The sequence below is a fragment of the Motacilla alba genome, chromosome 1 (genome assembly GCF_015832195.1).
Source record: "Motacilla alba alba isolate MOTALB_02 chromosome 1, Motacilla_alba_V1.0_pri, whole genome shotgun sequence".
In the NCBI taxonomy this organism is placed as follows: Eukaryota; Metazoa; Chordata; class Aves; order Passeriformes; family Motacillidae; genus Motacilla; species Motacilla alba.
In genome coordinates this window covers 54,398,474-54,417,709 of record NC_052016.1, presented here as the reverse complement: position 1 = coordinate 54,417,709, position 19,236 = coordinate 54,398,474, and the positions used below count along the sequence as shown (strand labels likewise).

Genomic DNA, 19,236 nt, shown 5'->3' with positions numbered 1-19,236 from the left:
CCACGCACGAGTGATGCTATTCCCAGTTTGGGGTTATTTGGGGGTCATGAGCGCTTGTGCTTTTTGTTATTGCATGCGTCAGGTCTTGTATGTGCATGTGGTCATTCCTGTTCATGTCTGATCTCTCAATATCAGAAATTAAGTTAGAACGCCTGAGGAATACTATAAGTTGCTGAGGGGATTCAAGTGTTGCCTGGGACATCAGGAGATATGCTGGAATCCGCACATGTGTAGCTGGAGTTGTTTTGTGCAGATGCTCCATGTCCTTCTCCTGTATGGCTCATACGTCTTTTTCCAGCACAGATCTCTGGCAATTCCTCCACCTTATCCTTATGTATCACAGCTAGTCTCATTTGGATTTTGATAATTCGCTCACGGGATTTTGAAATTCATCGCACAAGCACATTTTTTACCGTGAAAGTGAAGCCAGTGTGTAGCATTTTCTGCTTTCTTTACACCCACAAACTCAGAGTCTTAAAAAGCTTCTGCCTCCTCAACTCTCTGAAACAGAAAATGGGGCCTCATGTATCAGACCAAAGAATAACCATCTCAGTGCTTCTGTAGGAAAAGAACAGCTGTGTGGAAAGATCAATAAACACCACCAGTTGCTTCAGAAGTCGTAAAATGGAAAGACTGCACAAAATAGAATTGTGGCAGGAGACCCTGGCTCCAGACACTGCAGGAGAACTCCTGGGAAATGCAGTAATTAGTGGGAAGTCTCAGACTTGTTTTCTTTCAGTGGTTCCATGCATAAAAATATTTGGTGTAGGAGATGAAATCACAGTGGCAGGAAGAAATACCTGTGTGAAATGAAAGCTTGTTTATGCTTAATGCATTGGAGAAATGGTTCATGAATGGTTTATGTCAGTGAAAATAAAACACTCACAATGCTGCCAAGGCTACAGACCTCAGGTGAGCTGTGTATGTGCTGGCTGTGAGCTGAAAGTGTCTGGGGCTGCTTTGGTTTTTTTCACTCTTAAAAAAAAAGTGATAACCTGTTCCAGTGAAATTTTCTTTTTTCTACCTGCCTTTTCACATTACTGTAGCTCTTTGTTACTGTGGCTCTTGACTCCTTTGTTTAATCTGCATATTTCCCCAAGTTTCCCTTCATTGCCAAGAGAGAAGAATCATTTGGGAAGGCCCAGCTTCTCCTTGATGGCTCTCTCTTGCCTCTCCAGGTCACTACTTGGAGGCCCCTCTGTCATCTTCGCAGATCTCTCCTCCCCACCCCTTGCTCTCCTCAGCCACTCAGGATGTGATGGTCCTTCCTCATTACTTTCACATCTCCTCCAGCCCAGTCCACTCCTGCTCTTCTACCTGGATCCTGCTGCTGCTTTCACGCTCATTGGTCAGCTCTGTCACCACTTTGGGGACTGTTGTTTTCCCCAATCCTTACCTGAGAGCACCCTATCACAACTAGTTTCCTAAGGAATGCCGCAGGTTCCACAATGATGTCCTGCAAAGGAGGAAGAGCTGCTTGGGATTCTAGATTGCTGCCAGGCACAGTGTGCGGAATTCATGCAGAACTCTGAATATATTTACTCCATGCAAGTGGCTGTAGAAGTAGCCAGTGCTTCCCCTGCCTGTACAGAGCTTAACAGAAGGGCTGCTTTTCTTTGCTTCCCCTTCACATTTCCTCTTGAAGACTTTTGACAGCTGTATGCCCCTGAGCTTGGGCCTTGAGGTGTGATTGAGAGACAAATTAAGTTTTCTAAATGGTTATAAAGGTAAGTCCTAAAGTTAGAATAATTTGGGTTGTGTAGGGGTTTGAATACATGTGAAAACTTAACCGTAGAATAATGGCAGTAACTTAAAGCTCTTCAATTCACCTTGTAGGGATTTGCAAGGGGATTGGAAAGAGTGAGTGAGACACTATATTCCCACCAGATGCGATGCTTGCTCCATACTGTGTGCCAGGGAAGTCAGTCCCTCCTGCCATTTCCTCCCCCAACTGTTTCCTGCCCCTAAATCATCACATGGAAGCCTGCAGTGCAGCAAAGATGTACACCAGTGTGTTATATCACTACAACAGTATTAGTAGTAGAGTGAGCCTGGCTGACTTCACTGTAATGGCCAGTGGTCTGCTTTGAGTCTCACTTCTGCAGTCTTTTGCTCTTATGGGATCTCATCCAAAGCTCTCTGAATTCCCATTCACCTTGGCGAGCTTCCACTCTGCCTCACTGTAGCTAGTATCATAGATAAGAGCTCCAGGATCGAGTGCTTTGATTCTGCCTGAAATTAGTTCTTCTAAGGAAGACCCTAAGTATCCCTTCATCCAGATAGCCAATAAGGATATTAAACAGGGCTGGCCCCAACAGTGAGCCCTTGGAAACACCACTGTTGACCATCTGCCAGATGGATGTGCATTCACCAGCACACTCTGGCCCCAGAGCCTTTACCCAGTAAACAGTGTACCTGTCCATGCCATGAACAGCCAGTTTCTCCAGGCGAATGATGTGGTAGACATAAAATCGTGACTGCACTATGTGGTGTAGACACTTGTCACACTCTGAACTAAATTCCTTGTTGGAGATGCAGGAATCCCTTGAAGCTCTAGGAGACCCATGTGCTTCTGCCTATGGACTGGGATTTTGTCTCATGGACATGATGGACTATGCCCCACATCCCGTGTGCAGGATGCGCACATGCATGGCAGCAGCATGCCTGAGGGTCTCAGTGGCTCACTGTAGCCTCTGGTAGGCTCAGTCATGAGTTAGAAGAAATCCTTGGCAAGTGGTCTAATTCCTTCTTTTCTAATAAGACTAGATTTCTGGAGGGAAAAAGGTATTGTTTGAGCAGGTAAGGCTCATAAGGGAATGTAAAACCAAGCTGTTTTTTCCTTGCCCTCTTCTTTCATGCCCTTAGGTGAAACAAATTGATGGGCATAATTCCTGAAAACATGGAGCACCAAAAATACACTTCTCAGTGAAATGAGGATTTCCTTGCAGACATTATAAATCCTTTCCAAAGGCTTTTTCCTTTTTGTTGATTAGTACAATCAGCAAGCAAATCTCGAATGAATATCAAATATGCCAAGGTTGTGAGTGGCTAATTGTTACTTGTTGCCTTTCTTCCGATTTGCAATGTCATTCCTGATAGTGGCATTACATGTCATCTGTTCTCAGAGGGGCCACAAATCTTCACAGAGAATCACATATTTAATTAAAAGTTTTTGTTTTTCCTCTCACAGAACACCAACATGTTGTCCCATGAGGTTTGAAAAGAACATTGTCTATTTACTGTATCTGTTTCAGTCCCTGTTTCTCCTGCAGTTTTTGTCTTCTAAATATAACTGTCCTTTAGATTCCAATACGCAAGGAACAGAGTGGTTTGCCAGTCCTTGATGCCACTCTCTCTGCATATTCTGTTTTCAGAGTCCTAGAAGTGCATAAGCAGAACTCATTTCCAAGAATTTATGAAGTAGGTCTGATAATCTAAGGCTGTTACTCAGAAAAAAGCTGGTGCCCCTTAATGAGTTGCATGAATGCTTTTTGTATGCAATACTTAAAGGGAAGGGGATAAAAAGAAATTATTCATGATAATTTTAACCTTTTAATGTGACTGTATCAGAAATATTTCTTGCTTTTGATGCTTGAAAAATTATTATTATGAGCAAATGAAGATGCAGTATTCTTGTCTATTCCAAGTGTGAAAGACATAAGTATTTATGGGAAAATCTAAGAGCTGGACACCATAATGCTTTTCCTGCCTGCTGTGATATAGCAGACTGCCATACCTGTATGTGTCCTAGCTGAGGGGAAAAGGTCAAGGGCTGCAAGAAGGACTTGAATAAGGCCATGGAGGGTTTTAATTAGAGCATTTTAACAAGCTTCCCAACCAGATGAGAGCTACAGCTGTGGCTGAGCTCCTGTGGCAGTACAGAGCAGCAGCAGCAGCAGCAATCCTCATATGCTTCATGAAGCGTGGACAGCTTTTGAATGGCAGTTGTGTAATGAATTGATTTAGTAGGGGGCAGGCTCAAGACCCTTTTCAGCACCTGTCAAAAGCAAACCCATCTTCAAGGAAATCAGTGGCTATTTTGTACTGCTAGGGCAGCAGACAGATCATTTGCTCATGGAGAGACCTTTCGTTTTATGAGCCAATATATTCAAAGACTAGCCAAGACAATGTAAATCCCCACCATGTAAAACTAGCAACTCAAATTGCACAGCCTAACCATTGAAATGTTATTTTAAGGCTTTCTGGTCTGTTTTAGACTTAAGCTAATTATCTGGCACAACTGACCAATTAGTAAAGTGAAGCAAAAAGAAAAATTGCACAAGTTTGAATCTGGTGATGAAGAGATTTTATTTCTAGTTGTGACAAGTTTACCACTCTATGAAGAGATTTAGTGGCTGGCACCACTTGTTAAAAGAAAAGAATTTTTTTTTCCTGTATGAAATATATCTTCCTTAGCATATTGTAGAATTGTGAAATGCTGAGACAAGCATGTAGTCAGGGAGTGAACCTGGCTCATGTCATGGTCTTACACTGTACTAATCTAAGAATGCTCTGATGGATTCCTGTATACACACAAGGACAAACACACACATATGATCTTCATGACAAAACACCAGTTTGTGATAGGTAGGTAATGAGACCATGAAAGGTATTATGTTATATTGGTTGTAGGTCTTCCCTTTGACCTTCTTGGAAGAGTTTTAATAGATCCTACGTGTTAAACCCTATGTGCATGAGGAGAGGTGTGACCTTGGATCTCAGGGTTTTAAGACTGCCCATTTGAAGGGCTCTGTGGAAGAGCTTTGCAGCTGTATTTGTATGCTTTGCCCATGAATTTTGGGGAAAAAAGCAAGCCAAATTGATTCTTTGAGCCATCAACTGAGCCATACTGACCTTCTGTAAAAGAAGCCATGAGGAAAAAAAACCCAAATACTTTTTGCTCTCCCCCTAAAACCAAAAATTATGCAGAATGCATTATCTGTACAAGGTTTATTTCTCTATAAAAACATGTCACTCTGCAATAGCTGTGTTTTCTGTCACTGATTCCTGGTCTGTAGGTCCATACAGAACAGACCTGTTAAACTTCAAGACAGGGAGAAGGGGTCATTCTTGATCAGGGAACGACAACCCTGCATCCCTGTAGAGGCAAAGGCCTGCTAATTACAGGCTCATTGAGTGATCTCTTTGGGCCTTGGTGTTTGCCCTGACTGCCACATTCTTAAGGACCATCACATCACTTTTTCCTCCTCCTGATTCCCTGATTGATCGTGAAATTGCCTAACCTTCTTCTTTTCACTGTGCACAGCTACCACTCCTCTCTACTGTTACCAATTTCTTTACGATACATGATTCCTCTTCACTTGGAACAGAGCTCCCCACATCTCAGCCAATCCTGCCTTCAGATTTGACTGCAAAATCTTGTGAAGTTCAGATTCAGACTAAAGAGTCAGTTAATTTCCCAGGCAAACCTCCTCCTTTACAAATACAAGCATAACATTTTCTGTTCTGCAGTGATATGGTTATCAGTCTGTATTTAACCATCCTTGCTAATGCACATGAAATGTCTTTTTTTGGTTATGTTCTGTTCTGGGAGAGAACAGAATTATTTGGTCTTTCGAGAATTTGATTTTGCTGTTGTTCTCAAAGTATTAACATTGCATGTAGGTATGCAGTTCTGGAGGAGTTGTTTCACTTGTATTAGCTGGATTATTTTAAACAGAAGGAAAATTGTTCATGGGTCTGAACTCCCCAATTCATATTAGTCAAATACAATGGTGATTCAATAGGAACACAAAACATGGCTTACTTTTGCTACTCAAAGTGTCATTACTTGAAGCCATGACAACAGATTATAAAACACATTATTGTGATAAGAAGAGTTACTTGTCACACAGTTTTAATCGAGCTCCAAGTGCAGTGCAAATTGCAGCAGCCATCTGTTGAACAGACAGAGCCTCCTAAATCTCTGTGTACTTACACTCTTGGCACAGAGTGCCCAGTTAACAAAGAAAGCACCTATATCATTACGATGAATTATATGTCTGAGGTATTACATCATTTAATATTCCTCTGTCTCTTTCCCTTCTTTGTCTTCCTGGAGGCGAAATGGAAGAGAAGAAGAATGTTATGCCTCTTGCTAATGAAAAGCACCAAAATTTTTTTTCAAAATCCATCTTTGTTCTAAGATCTCTGTTCAGGACACTTAATCCTTGAAACAGCCAATTTTCTCAGTGCTGCCCTTACCACATGTTCCATAGCAACCTTTGATTTTGAATTTGACTAAATTTTGTGCATGTTTTATGAGAGTATTTTGAGTCTTAAGTAGGTTGACCATAAATGGATACAACAGTAATGAAGAGCTTGGTTTGATTAGTTCTTTGATCTAAGAGTTCCATAGAGCCTGAGGTTCAACAGGAGAGCTGAGGGGTACTCAGCACACAAGAACTGCAGAGAAAGGCTGGTATCTACTGTGTCAGCAGCTCATTTATCCTGGGTCCAACCAGGAGCAAATTCAATTCCTGCTAATACACACAACTTCCTCCAAGCTGTGTGTTGGCTCGTGCAAGGGGAGGTGAGAGAGATTAACACTTGGACAGTATCACTTATGTCTGAGATGTTTGTCTCTGTGTCACATCTGTCCTCTCTACCTGACTCAGCTGGAAAGTGCCTGACCTGCAGTTACAGTGCAGTCTGTGGGACCATTGCTTGGCTTCAAGGCAAGGCTCATTGATCTCACCTGGCATTTTTGTTACCCAGTCAGAATGCCATGTTAGGCATTTCTGTACTTTTTTCACATATTTTTATTTTGTGTTATGGACATGCTTTGTGGTCTCTGAAAACACACTGGATTTGGCTTATTTCATTAAACAAATTCAAGAGCAGTTCAACTACGCTGTAACCTGGCTTTCCAACACAGGGCTTACCTTACATACACTCCTGGCTACCAGCACTGCTATTGGGAGGCCAACTTCCCACTGCACAGGTAGCATCAACTAAGAGTTAATTGGTGTGGAAGAACCACCTGTCTTATTTAAAGCCAACTCATGTCTCATTCACCCTCACCTATCGAACTCCAGCTAAAAGTGACTTTGACTTATCTACTAGGCCCTATCACCTGCACCCTGTTAGCTTTAATAAGTAATTGATCATTTATCTTGGTTACATTTATCATTTGTTTTCTGATTAAATTAAGGAGTAGAGATTTTCACAAATTAATCATCCCAGTGGTTTCTATTTTATTTGTATACTATGGCTCTAGATCAAACTTGCCAGCACTGCTTACGTATTCTGAAGGTGTTCTCTTTCATATGGCTTCCGTTTCCTGGGATGAGAAAATAAAGGAGGCTTTCATGCACGTGTGGCAATAGAAAGTAAGAGTCTGTTGTAATGTTCAAAGTTCAGATGTTCAGCAACTCACCCAGGTACCCTCTTGAGGCAGCAGTACAGAAGCTGCTCAGCTTAGCCCACATTTTGTCAGTTGTTTCCTTCTTTCTAAGGAAGGAAACTTCTCTACAAAAGCTTCTGGATTCATTTTCACCATGCTTAACATTGCTGTAATGAGGAGTGTACTTCCTTATTCTCTTGTATTTTCAACTAGGTCCTAATTATGGTAATTTCATGTTTTACTTCCATGTGGAAGAACTGCAGCTAAGAGCTTCAAATAAAGCCAGGATCTGTCCCTGTATTAATACAATTGCAGAGATGGATTGCAGAGACTGAATTACAACCAGAATGCTTTTTCTCAGAAACAGATAATGCTGCCTCTGGGCAAAATGTGTGAGTAAAATGCTTCAGTCAGTTAACAGACTAAATAAACTGGATTTAAATAATAATGATAATGATAATAATAAGGAGGAGGAGAAAGAGGAGAAAGAGGAGGAAGTTATGCTAGGTTGCACCAACTAAAAATAATTAATGCAAAATTTAAAAAGAAAAATACTGTACAGAAACTTTGTTTAAAAATAAGTTTCCAAATGATACCATCAGTATGAGATTTGGGCTACTAATGGGAAGAGTTTGGCTGTTTGTGGTACTACAAAAAATTAATGTTTGAAAGCTGGCTTTTATAGATTACTGGGTTTCTGCAAATTTCTGTCGTGGAACTTGGAATTCATTCAGAGCAAAAACAGTTTTCTTTTGTTTTCATCACTTGTCCTTGCTTATGACAAAGGTCAGCATTTTTAAGTACAATGATTTGGAGCTGTTTGAAGTAAGCTATTGCCTTGTTCCAGTGTGTTAATCAGGACCTTGTAATTAAAAGTAACCTTCCAACAATGAACTTGGCATACTGCATGGTTTGTTGCTGTGTTGTTTAAGCATTTTTATGTTGCTGATGGAACAGCTTAGCTATCCAGGAAGAAAATAGCCAAGTTTGCTAAATACCTCACTGTCACACACTTGTGGAACACACTGGAGAAAAGGTTAACATGGAATTTATACTTCCTGGTGCACTGGCTGCTGAGAGAGAGCAAGTGAATTTTGGGGAACTGGTGGCATTCATCAGCAGGGCTTTGACTTTTCATCTTGTAAGAAAATGGAGTTAAATATGTTACTTTAAAACCTGAATGACATAAAATACAAGAAGCATGTAGAGAAGCTAGAAAATAAAAGATTGAGAACATCATGCTTCTAAGGAATTAATTATTTATTTATCATTTATGTATTGCAATCACTGAGATTTTAAAAACCAGGAATCCCCTCCTAATGGTACAAGAAGCAAGTATGACCATCATTTAAATATTTAGGCAATAGTCCAGAAACCTAACTTGCCTGTCTGCATATATGTTTTCTTGCCAGCTGTGCTCCCTTTTCTCATTTTCTCCTGGCAATCCATCCTTCTTGTTTGTTTAACAGCCATACCGGGAGGCTGGAGGCACCCAGCTCTCAGCACTCTGGCACAACTAGGTTTTCAAATAGATATGGCATCATCTGGGCAGGAGATTAAAATCAAACCAAAGGAATATATTTCACTTGGGGTACCTGTTAACTGTGGGAAATAATTATGGGAAATCCAGTGAAATATGAGGATATAGAATCCAAAGAATTAATGCAAACAGAGGAAGCAGGAAAATTTGTGGAAAACTGTCCCAAGAGGATTAGAAAAAAGTGTATTCTGAATGCAGCCTGTGATTTAGGAAGACTCTAAATTGTAGACTCCCAGAAAATGGGAGAGTAAAACAAAGGGAATTTTTTCTGTGTTCATCTTGTTTCTTGTTCCTCCTTAAGCCACTTGGATAGTTAGATGGCCTTTTGTCCAATTTACTTGGGCAGCAGGTCTTCCTAACAATTTTCTCTTGAGAACAAGATTCAGAAATATGGCTAAAGATTTTGTCCTGGATGTTTCACTATTTATTTCCAGTGTGCCTTTTTATTTTAGTTTTAAATATTAACATCTTATCTGCTATGTTTCACAATATATATATTTATTGTATTTTATTCTATCAGCTGCATTTTATCTTCAGTGTAAGAAGCTGTCTCATTCATCCCGTTAATACTGTATTTGTATATAAGGTACTTGTTGAAGGTTCTACAATCTCCCCTATGAAACAGAGTCTCATGATTGAAGAACACACATTAGCAGGTTTTGCTTTTATGGATGTAATCTACTGTGTCTTTTCTGCATGAGGGCATGAAAAAGAGAATAAGGAAGAGAGAAAATTGTCGGAACCTTTTCATCATGTTGCAAAGAAATCAAACTTCTAGGGTGGAGGAAAGCGGTGGTTTTGGGCACTGACATTAGCATCAAAACAGTAACTCCCAAGTCCTAAAAAGAAAATTCCTGTGCTGAGAACTCAATTAGTACATCATTTTACCTTGGCAGCAGCAAGGGAATGCTGAGGCTTGGGCTGAGGAATTAATCTTCTCAGAGGCTTTAAAATATTGTTAAAAATAAACCAGGATCACTTAAAACATCTTGGTGGTTGTTAATCTGCTCCCCTCTGCATCTAGTGTCCAGGCCTAATTGCCTGGTATGACCTGGTGATGAATTGGCCTTATGAATAGTGCTGTGCCTGGATTACTTTGCAGTTGCTAACCTAAATATTTGCAGGGGAAATTGCCCTTCTTTCAGAGCCTGCTTTGTATTGTATTGTGTGGGGCTGTAAAGACTGAGAAGCCTTAACGTAACTGATACAGCAACATGCAGACATGCTTACTTTTCCCTTCTTTTCTTTTCTTTTTTTTCCCCCCAATTTATTTTATTGCTGTTTTGCTGTGTTCTGACCATAGTAGAAGATTTGGCATGAACTGTTGGTAGGTGAACTGTGTAGTCCATGTTTCCACATTTTTCAACTGAGCTTTGAGATAGCAAAAGGTAGTGGAAGAAAGGCCTGGAAGACAGCTCTTGTACTTGTGGAGCATATACAGCATGGGAAAGATATGTTGTTTTGTTAACATGTCCAAACTCAGGTCACCAGTATGAAAATACTACTGTGTGTTTAGTGTCCAAGCCTTCTTAAAACTTCTTAGCTTTGGTTGAGACTGCTGGCAGTGGTTGTAAAATGCAAGAGAAGTTTCCAGAGAGGAAATGGTCCTCTGAAAATGTAACAGATTTTCAACCAGGAGCAATCAAAGACAGAAATTCTGCAGCTGCATGAATATTACCAGATGTTAAACCATCTCATGATGGAAATCCTGGTTGTCAGGGGCAACTTAAACCATTCCCATGTTCATCAGAAAGACAACACTGCAGGGCACAAGCAATCCGGGAGGTTTCTGGGGTGCATTGAGGATAACTTCCCAACCCTGGCAACTGAGGGGCCAATGGGAAACAGCACTCTGCTGGACCTCCCTGAGCTTACACACAAGAATACACAGCTGAGCATGTGAAGGCTGGGAGCAGCTTTGGCTGCAGTGACCCATAGTGATGGAGTACAAGATTCTTAGAGGAGGAACAGGACAAATAGCAGGATCAAGCCATGGGATCAAAAGAGCGGGCTTTGGCTTCTTCAGGAATATCCTTGGAAAATTTCTGTGGTATAACATCTTGGAGTGAGGATACATAGTTGCCTGGCAAGAATCACCTCTTGAATGCTCCAGTCCTACAAGCAGGAAATCAAGCAAGGATGGCAGGAAGCCTGCATGGATGAACAAGGAGCTCCTGATAACTTAAACATCAAATGGAAGAATTCAAGAGTGTAGTGGGTTTACATGGCAGGGTTTGGTCTGTGGGGATTACAGGGTGGTCTTTGTGAATAGGAATGAAGAGCTGGGAAAGTATAGGTTAATCAGTCTCAGCTCGGTCCCCAGGAAGGAGGTGGATCAAATCTTCATAGAAGCCATTTCCAAGTGTATGAAGAACAAGAATGTGGTTTGGAGTAGTCAACATGGATTTGCAAAAGGGAAATCATGCCTGGTCAAGCTGATAGCCACCCAACAACAAAATGACCAGCTCCAAGGACAAGGGGAGAGCAGTGAGTCTTAGCAAAACTTTTGACACTTTTTCTGATAACATGATTCCAGGCGAACTGAAGAAGCCTGGACTAGGAAGTGGACAGTCAGGGGATGTAAAACTGGGTGAACCACTGGGTTCTAAGATGTGTGATCAATGGCATGAAATCCATCTGGAAGCCAGGCACTAGTCCTGTATCTCAGACACCAATGCTGTGGCCCGTACTGGCTAACACTCTTGATGGGACAGAGCACCCTCAGCACATTTGCAGGGGATATAAAACTACCTGTTACAGCAACTAGAGCATCTGACATATGATGAGAGGCTGAGACAGCTGGGATCATTCATCCTGGGGAAGAGGATGCTGAGGGGATCTTATTAATGTGCATAAATACCTGATGGAACTGAAGCAGTAAAGAGGATAATGAGAACAGAGCCAGACTCTTCTCACTGGTGTCCAGTAAAAGGGCAAGAGACAATCTGCACAAACTGAAATACAGGAAATTTCTGAAATTTCCAAAATTGCTGAAATACTTGAACAGGCTGCCCACACATGTTCTGGAATTTCCATCCTTGTAGCCTTCAAAAAATTATTTAAAACTTGACAGGACACAGCTCTGCTTGCCTGCTCTAGCTGACCCTCCTTTGAGCAGGGGAGCTAGACCAGGTGACCTCCACAGATGTCTTCCAACCTCCACCCTTCAGTGAGGGGGGCTGGACTGGATGGTATCCAGAGGTATCTTCCAACTTCAACTCAACCTGCTGTTCTGTGAGTTGCAGATTGACTGGAGATCCATTTGTGCATTGTAGTATTATTTGCATTTCAGTTTCTCCTAAAATTTCAAACAACAAAGATATATTTAGTATTTTCTTCATTTTCTCCCCTCTCAGCACCATAATCAAAATCAATATTTACATGGCAATACTCTAGAGGTGCACCCTGGTGAATCACCTGAGACCAAGAAAATTGCTTGGACTTAGCTTTCTTTATAATCTTTCCTTACAGATTTATAGAAGCAGAGGAAAGTCCCCTCAACTTTTGTGGACCTTGTGTCTGACTCAGAAAGCTTAATGTTGTAAAAGCCCAGTCTTGCATGAGAAGAACCTGGCTCTGAGGAGTTTGCTTCCTCCTTTTTAGTGAAGGTGTTGAGCACATTGTGGAGTTGTAGTTCTGTCTTTATCCTCCCATACAGTTAACTTTCTTGGTACTGGGATCCCAGCAGAGCATTCAGCTGAAATGAATTTAAACCAGAAATAGGAAATTCCATAATGTATGAGTTTCAGATTATTGCATGAAAAATAATATAAAGCCTTGTACTTCATTATAAATTATTAATTAGGTTTTGAAAATTATCTTGGCTATGTAAACCTATTATTAAGGAAATCTGCTGGCATTTCCACTTTTAAGAAATTAATATGGTATTGTCATTAAAGATTCTCATTTTAATTATTTGTGGAATAACTATAAGAACTGCAAGACAGAAATTAATTTCTCTTTGAATTAATGTTCTCTTGCATTCACAATTGCAGTTATTCTTCACATCTTCTAACTTAGAAAAAAATGCAATTGAAAGTCGATTATATCTTCCGTGGAGAAAAAGGGGAGATTGAATCACATTCCAGCAGATCTTCTGAAATATAGAACTGTGTCTTCTATACAGGGGTGTACAGGAGAGAGCTGTACAGGTTCTTCTGACTGGAGAGCATAAAGCCGGGGCACTCCATATTTCTATATGTGATGCCAGGTTCTTGGGATTCACCTGAGTCTCTGGGAAAGTGTAGCTGCACCCCCGCTGAACACCAGGCAGGAAAAGCAGGGAGGTACATGTCCCTGGCGCATTTCTGGCAGGCATCTCTCTGGTGTTCCACACTGTTCTGCCACTGGGATAACTCCCAGCAGTGTCTGCTGCACACCCCGTGTCCTTCCTGTGCCACTTCACAGCTCTTGAAGACATAATTGTACCTTTGAGTTCTGCCTTTTTCATCTGCTTCAGTATCACCAGGTATGATTTTGGCGTTTGGTTCTGCTGCTGACACCTGCCAGTACTAGAGCTGGGTGATAAAGTTTTGAGGTTTCTTGTTATTTTCACTTTCACGGATATGTACTCAGTGCGTACCATTCTGGGTCATCCATTTTGTCCTAGCTGTCAGGTGCAGCTTGCTCAGGGTAGATTCCAGCTGATAATAACCAGATCACAGTCTGCACCATATTTAACTAGAAGCCTTTGGTTGCAACTTTACATTATTTCTGCCTTGGCTACTTAATTTTACTTTCACTAGCACACTCCCAAACCTTACCTTTTGATTTGAAAATATATAGGCATGCTGCATACAAGACTGTTCAAGACAAAGATTTTAAGGAAATGGTCCTGTAAATATTCTTCCTTCTGTGTTACTGTTATTCCAAGTGTATGTTTAACTTGCTGATTTCACACACTGCTGTGCCGCCGTTTGTTATACATTAACTTAAGGCTCAATCCCACAAGGTACTGACTGTGGACCATGCTGAGCCCCTTTTCCTCCTAGAGGTGTTTAAGGGCTTACAGGGGGCTCAACAGAACTGAGCCCAGAATCCAGGCAACAACAGGCTCTTTCAAAAAACCCAGCAGTTTTTCTGGAACAAGGTTTGTACTGTAACTGGACAATATTTTGTGCAATGGATTTTCATACATGCAGATTAAATATTATCCAGAAGAGCCGATGTTGTAGTTAGTGGCTGCTGGAAGGCATAACCATTTAGGTATATATGGTGGTAATTAATTTCATTTTATAATTATGGTTTTATTAGTTTTTCCAGTTAAGTGCAAAACCATGACTGAGACTAATATCAAAATATCTAAAGTTTTGTGTGTTGGCTGCAGTGTGGTTTGTCCTTCTGTTAATGTGTATGTGGTTTTCAGAGTTGCAGATAATCTGTGCAGTTCATCTAGCAAAGCTGTTTGGGCATTATTCTGTGGAGATCACACACTGTGCAACCAGCTGCTTGTACTCTGTGACTTCAAGGGGATCCCACTGGCAGTGGCATTGGGGGGAAAATTCCCTGGTATGACCCCAGCTTCCTGGACCCACCTTCCTTGGGCAGAAGCCCATCCAGCCATAGAGCTGAGCCGTTCGTGGCTGCGTGTACCGGTGTGTCATCATTGATGGCACTGGGCTGGAGGGCTGTCCTCCACTGTCACTCCAAAATTTTGAAAGACAGACTTTGTCAAAGGCTACTGAGCTGATCTGTTGCTTACATTTTGGGAAGCAAGGAGAAATATGGAGTGACCAAATGTATCTTAATGTGATCATACTACGGTGTGGCCTGTGCAAACTACAGTATTAATTATTACTCTTTCTATGACACTTTTTTTCAGGAGAAGAGGGTACTATTGTCTGTGTTGTAATGTATTTGGCATTGAAAAAGTGTTGTAACATACTGTTTCTAAAAAGCTGTTCTCACTGTTTTGTATGCAGATGGAAACAATAATCTCCCATTGTTTGCAAGGAAAAAGACAGGACCTGAAAACTTTAAGTAATGTGGTTTAATTCCATCTACAAACAAGGAAAATTACTTCCAAAATAGCAGTTCCTACCTTTCCTCCTAGGCAGAGAAGGAGATACTGTTTGATTTCACCTGCAAACAGAAATTCAGAAATACAAATGAAACCTGAATTTTGCTTTCAGGCTTATACTTAAGGTTGGCCAAAGCCAAAGGCACAGTTCTGCTCTAAGAACTGTTGGAGCAGTCTCACTTTAATTCAAATACACCTGTATGTTAATAAACGTATCTTTTTAAAATAAACAATTACACTCTTGGCCTTTGCCCTTACTCCTCCAGTTTAACTATTAGGTGCACACACATTTATTGTGATCATCTCTTGAGATCAGTGTGATTTTAAGCATGCAAGAGCAGAGAATCATCTACTTAAACCATCTGCAAGATCACAGCTCTAGGAATGCACTCTAACTGAACTTCCAGTATGAAATCAGCAAGTAAATTGAGGATTAAGCAACTTGCTGAAGGCCAGTTTTCTTGGAGTAATGGCTGTCAAGTTGGCTGTTGTGCTTTCCTAGGGAATAAGCAAAAAACCCAAACAAAACTGAGCTTTTAGGAGTCTTTGGTAAATTAGAGAGGTTTCTCTGTAACTTAAAGCACAATTAGCTAAGCTAACAACTTAAAAGTTACGAGCTGTTTACCCATTAAGGGAAGTCAGGAAATAGGTAGAAGTTTATGAGAACAAAAGTGGGTTGCTGATGCCAGTGAAGTATTTTCCAAAACTCTCAGCATAGGATGAAAGCATCACATGATTCCAAGTAAGAATACTGCAGCAGAAAGTAGTCCCAAGTACTCAGTAGCCTCCCTGGGAAAACAGTTCCTGGTTTATGTGAAATGAGCCTGGACTTGGTTGTATGCTAATTGCTTTTCATTACTATGTGTTAGCAAAGCTGTTTAATACTTGCTATAAAGCCTGGATTTCATTCTCTCTCATTTAATACCAGGCTAAATCTGAACTAATAAGCTCTCAAAAGCTTAGAGGTTCCAGTAAAATGAGATTTGGCTAAAAATTGCTTGTTGGTTTCTACTAGTAACAGTGCTGTAGCTTTTGTGCTCTAGGCAATGAGAGGAGCAAGACTCGGAAGAGAGAAAAGAGAATATGCTTCACTGGGATGCTGAATGATTTTGTAGAAGTCATGGTGCCTTACTGTAAACCTTAGGAAGGGTATCCTAGCATTTGGAACAGTGAAAGATGTAATAGTCAATTTTGAATAATTTCCAAGTTTTTATTTGTATGATGTATTTTGATTAAGTGTGGGAAAATCAAGCCATAGAATATTGTGCATGGAGCAGGATGATTGTTATTTCAGTGTTTCTCAGGCATCAGTATCTGTGACTCTGAGGACTGAACACTGAATAAGAGCTGCTTATGAGCTGAGTAGCAGGATTTCTTACAAATGAAGCATCTTCTCTTGGCCTGGTACAGTGAAGTATAAAGATGATACTGCAGCCTGCTGAAATTGGCTGGTTACAAAGATGCACCTCTGGCTCTTTGGTTAAAACAATTATTCTGGAATGCACTGTCTGTGGCTCTTCAGGACTTTCAGAGTTAAAACTTTCATGTAAGTCTTGTCGCTGCTAGGAAAATTACCAGATGCTGACAGGGGGTGTCAGCAGTGCCTCAGCTGAACATATGCTGCATATGGTTTGGCTGCAGGCACAGACAGGGAGGCCCTGTTCCCTGCTGCTGCAGAGACTGGTGAAAACAGGCTTTAGACCAACTGATTCCAGCACAATACTAAATGTTAGCCTCTATGCAGTGTTCATCCTACCAATCAGCCTGAATATACTACTTGAGTATAGACTGGCCTGCCAAGATTTTTGCTGCAACATAAAAGAGTTAGGCAGCATCTTTACTGAGTTATTTTACAAATGGTTGAGGCACACAGCAATCCTGACTGCTGTGCATTGTGATTATATTTGTACTTTTTTGTGGTGAGGCTGGAATTGAAACTGAATCAGAGATTGAATACAAAGCACTTTAAAATCTCTATTTACTGTAATGATTGATCGTAATCTCTGACACAATGATGCATCATAAAAAATTATATTAACTGTTTTCTGGAGTAAGTATTTCCCTGCTTTTCCAGAGAACACAGTGAAAAATATTTCCTGTTTGTGATGTTGCCCCAGAATTTGGAGATATTTTGTGTCTCTTGTATGAACCTGCTGCAGGCACCCACCCAGCTCCACCACTCACACACCCACCTCCCACCCACACATTCTGGCACCCTGTGACAGAAACACAGCACATGGGGAATTGCTGAGGGCAACTGCATGTTTCCCCAGCCCTTCCCAATTCACAGCACTCTTGAGCAGTTCCTGAGAAAAAATTCAAGTCTGGACCCATTTCAGAAGTCCTGTAGCTTGTGGAAAGCATTTCCACTCTCATTCCCGCGCTCCCCTCCCTGCCCTTGGATGCTTACTTCCACCTCCTGCCCAGCAACAGCTCGGGTGCAGCCAGGGGAGCTGCTTCAGCTCACAGCCTGGCAGGAAAAAGCAGAAGGCATGTCCAGCATCTCTCCCTTTAGGTGGTAGCATGCTCTTAGATTGGCAGGAACCACCAATTCTGCCCTCATCCTTAGAGACCAAGTAGATCAAAGGAGATGATGTGAACAGGATCAAGTGATCTATGGGGAGCAACAGCATCTCTGGGTCAGTGTGTGGTAACAAGACAAAAAGGCAGGCACAGCTCTCCTGGCACAGAAATGAAGTTTGCTGAACTATGTAATGAAAGGCAAGGGGTGGGAAGAGATCTGGCTCAGATATCCAGTATTGCTTAGACAAAAGACAGACCCTACGACAGAATTTGTGCAGACTCCCTTCGTACTGGAACTAGAAATATGGCTCATATCTCCAGCTTAGTAGTTTAATTATATACTCCAGAATGTTGAGGGAATGGCTGGTAAGGTTTTCCTCAACTGATTTTCTGAACCTGAAGCATAAGGTCTTTTTAAAAATGACAGTGTCACTGACAGGAACAAAAGCAAAGGCAGCTCACCAACATAAATTAACTTTTTTAGTAAGGCTATGTGTAATCTTTCAGGTTCAGAGTTATCCTGTGCTCTTACAAGACATAAATTATTAGCCAAATCTGCAAACGCCAGTTTAGAAGATTAATGGACCATCATCCAAATAGTCAATTGAGCCAATTGAATCTGAACTCCTTTCAAAAAAATGGAATTTAGGGGTTGTCCTCTGCACGGGTAGATAATGGATTATTTTGCCTATTTGTACACTTTTTATAGCTGTCATCATTGTAAGCATCAAAGTGCCAGAGGAGCATTGATGGATTGGTCCTTGCAGACCCATAGGTTATAAGGCACTACTCCTATCATCACATATTTTACACATATGGCACTTAAGCTGAGAAAAGTATGCTGAACTGCCAAGGTCAGAGAGAAACAAAATCCAGAATCTGTCCTCTCCAGCCCCAGGGAAGATGTCATAAAGACATCTCTCCTGCCTGAAATGGGTGTTTCCTTTTTTTCAGATCATTTACCATTACTTTTGGTGTTAGAAGAATACAGAGTTGTTTTACCACTAGTTACAGGAATATGGGTGTCTGAGCTAATGGCCATAAAACTTGGTGCAGTAGTTCCAGTTCCCCCACTTCAGGCAGTTATGTAATTTGGTACCGTAGATATAGACACAACTAACTCCATCTCAGGCTACTAAAGCTACAATTTCTTCCTTGCTGTTCTAATAGGAAGGCAGTTGCATGACTACAGTGTTCTGATTTCAAAAATAATCTGATTTCCTATCAAAATGTGACTAACTTGTGCAGCTGCCATATCTTACAGAGGCAGTCAATTTATCTTATTTGTATTGACTCCTAGAAACAACTGAAATATTACAAAAAGCATAAGACTGCAAGAGATTTCTTTGGGTATACTGCAGATAAAAGTTCTAATTTAATATGTATGGGTCTCTTTAAAACAGCTTTAAGTAAGCTAGTCCAAAATTTATAAACTTTTGTCTGGCTCTCTGTCCAGAAAAATTCTCAAGTGAGTGGCATTGTGTGTTTTCTGCATCTTTAAAACTAGGTAACTTTTCTGGACACAATGAATAGACAGTTTGCTTAATGTGATCATCCATGCTTTAAAAAATATTTTTGAATTTAGTACTACTAATGAAAAAAATTAGTTACTACAACAGCAGAAAAATTGAATGATGACTATTAGATGGAGGTTTGTAATTGCTTTGAAATTTTCTGACAGGCTAAATTCAGAGAACAAATATTATTGAAAAGACCTAGCACATAAATGTTGTTGTAGTCCTTGTCTCCTGATTTGCTCAGATTATTCTTTCCTAGCTTTTCTGATTCAAGGCATTCTTGATAGAGTAA

At 40.8% G+C, this 19,236-nt stretch overlaps 1 protein-coding gene across 4 annotated transcripts in view; it reads left to right on the top strand.

The window, feature by feature from the left end:
• The window catches only part of SPATA13 (spermatogenesis associated 13), a 147,468-nt gene that overhangs the window by 75,623 nt on the left and 52,609 nt on the right, over positions 1-19,236 (top strand). Inside the window, exon 1 of one of the 4 annotated variants that reach the window (XM_038127702.1) lies at positions 13,794-13,974. The exons of the other annotated variants lie outside the window; for them this stretch is intronic. The gene's annotated coding sequence lies outside the window, so the exon portion shown is untranslated. Of the gene's footprint in view, positions 1-13,793; positions 13,975-19,236 lie in introns of those variants that run through there. 4 annotated transcript variants of the gene reach the window in all.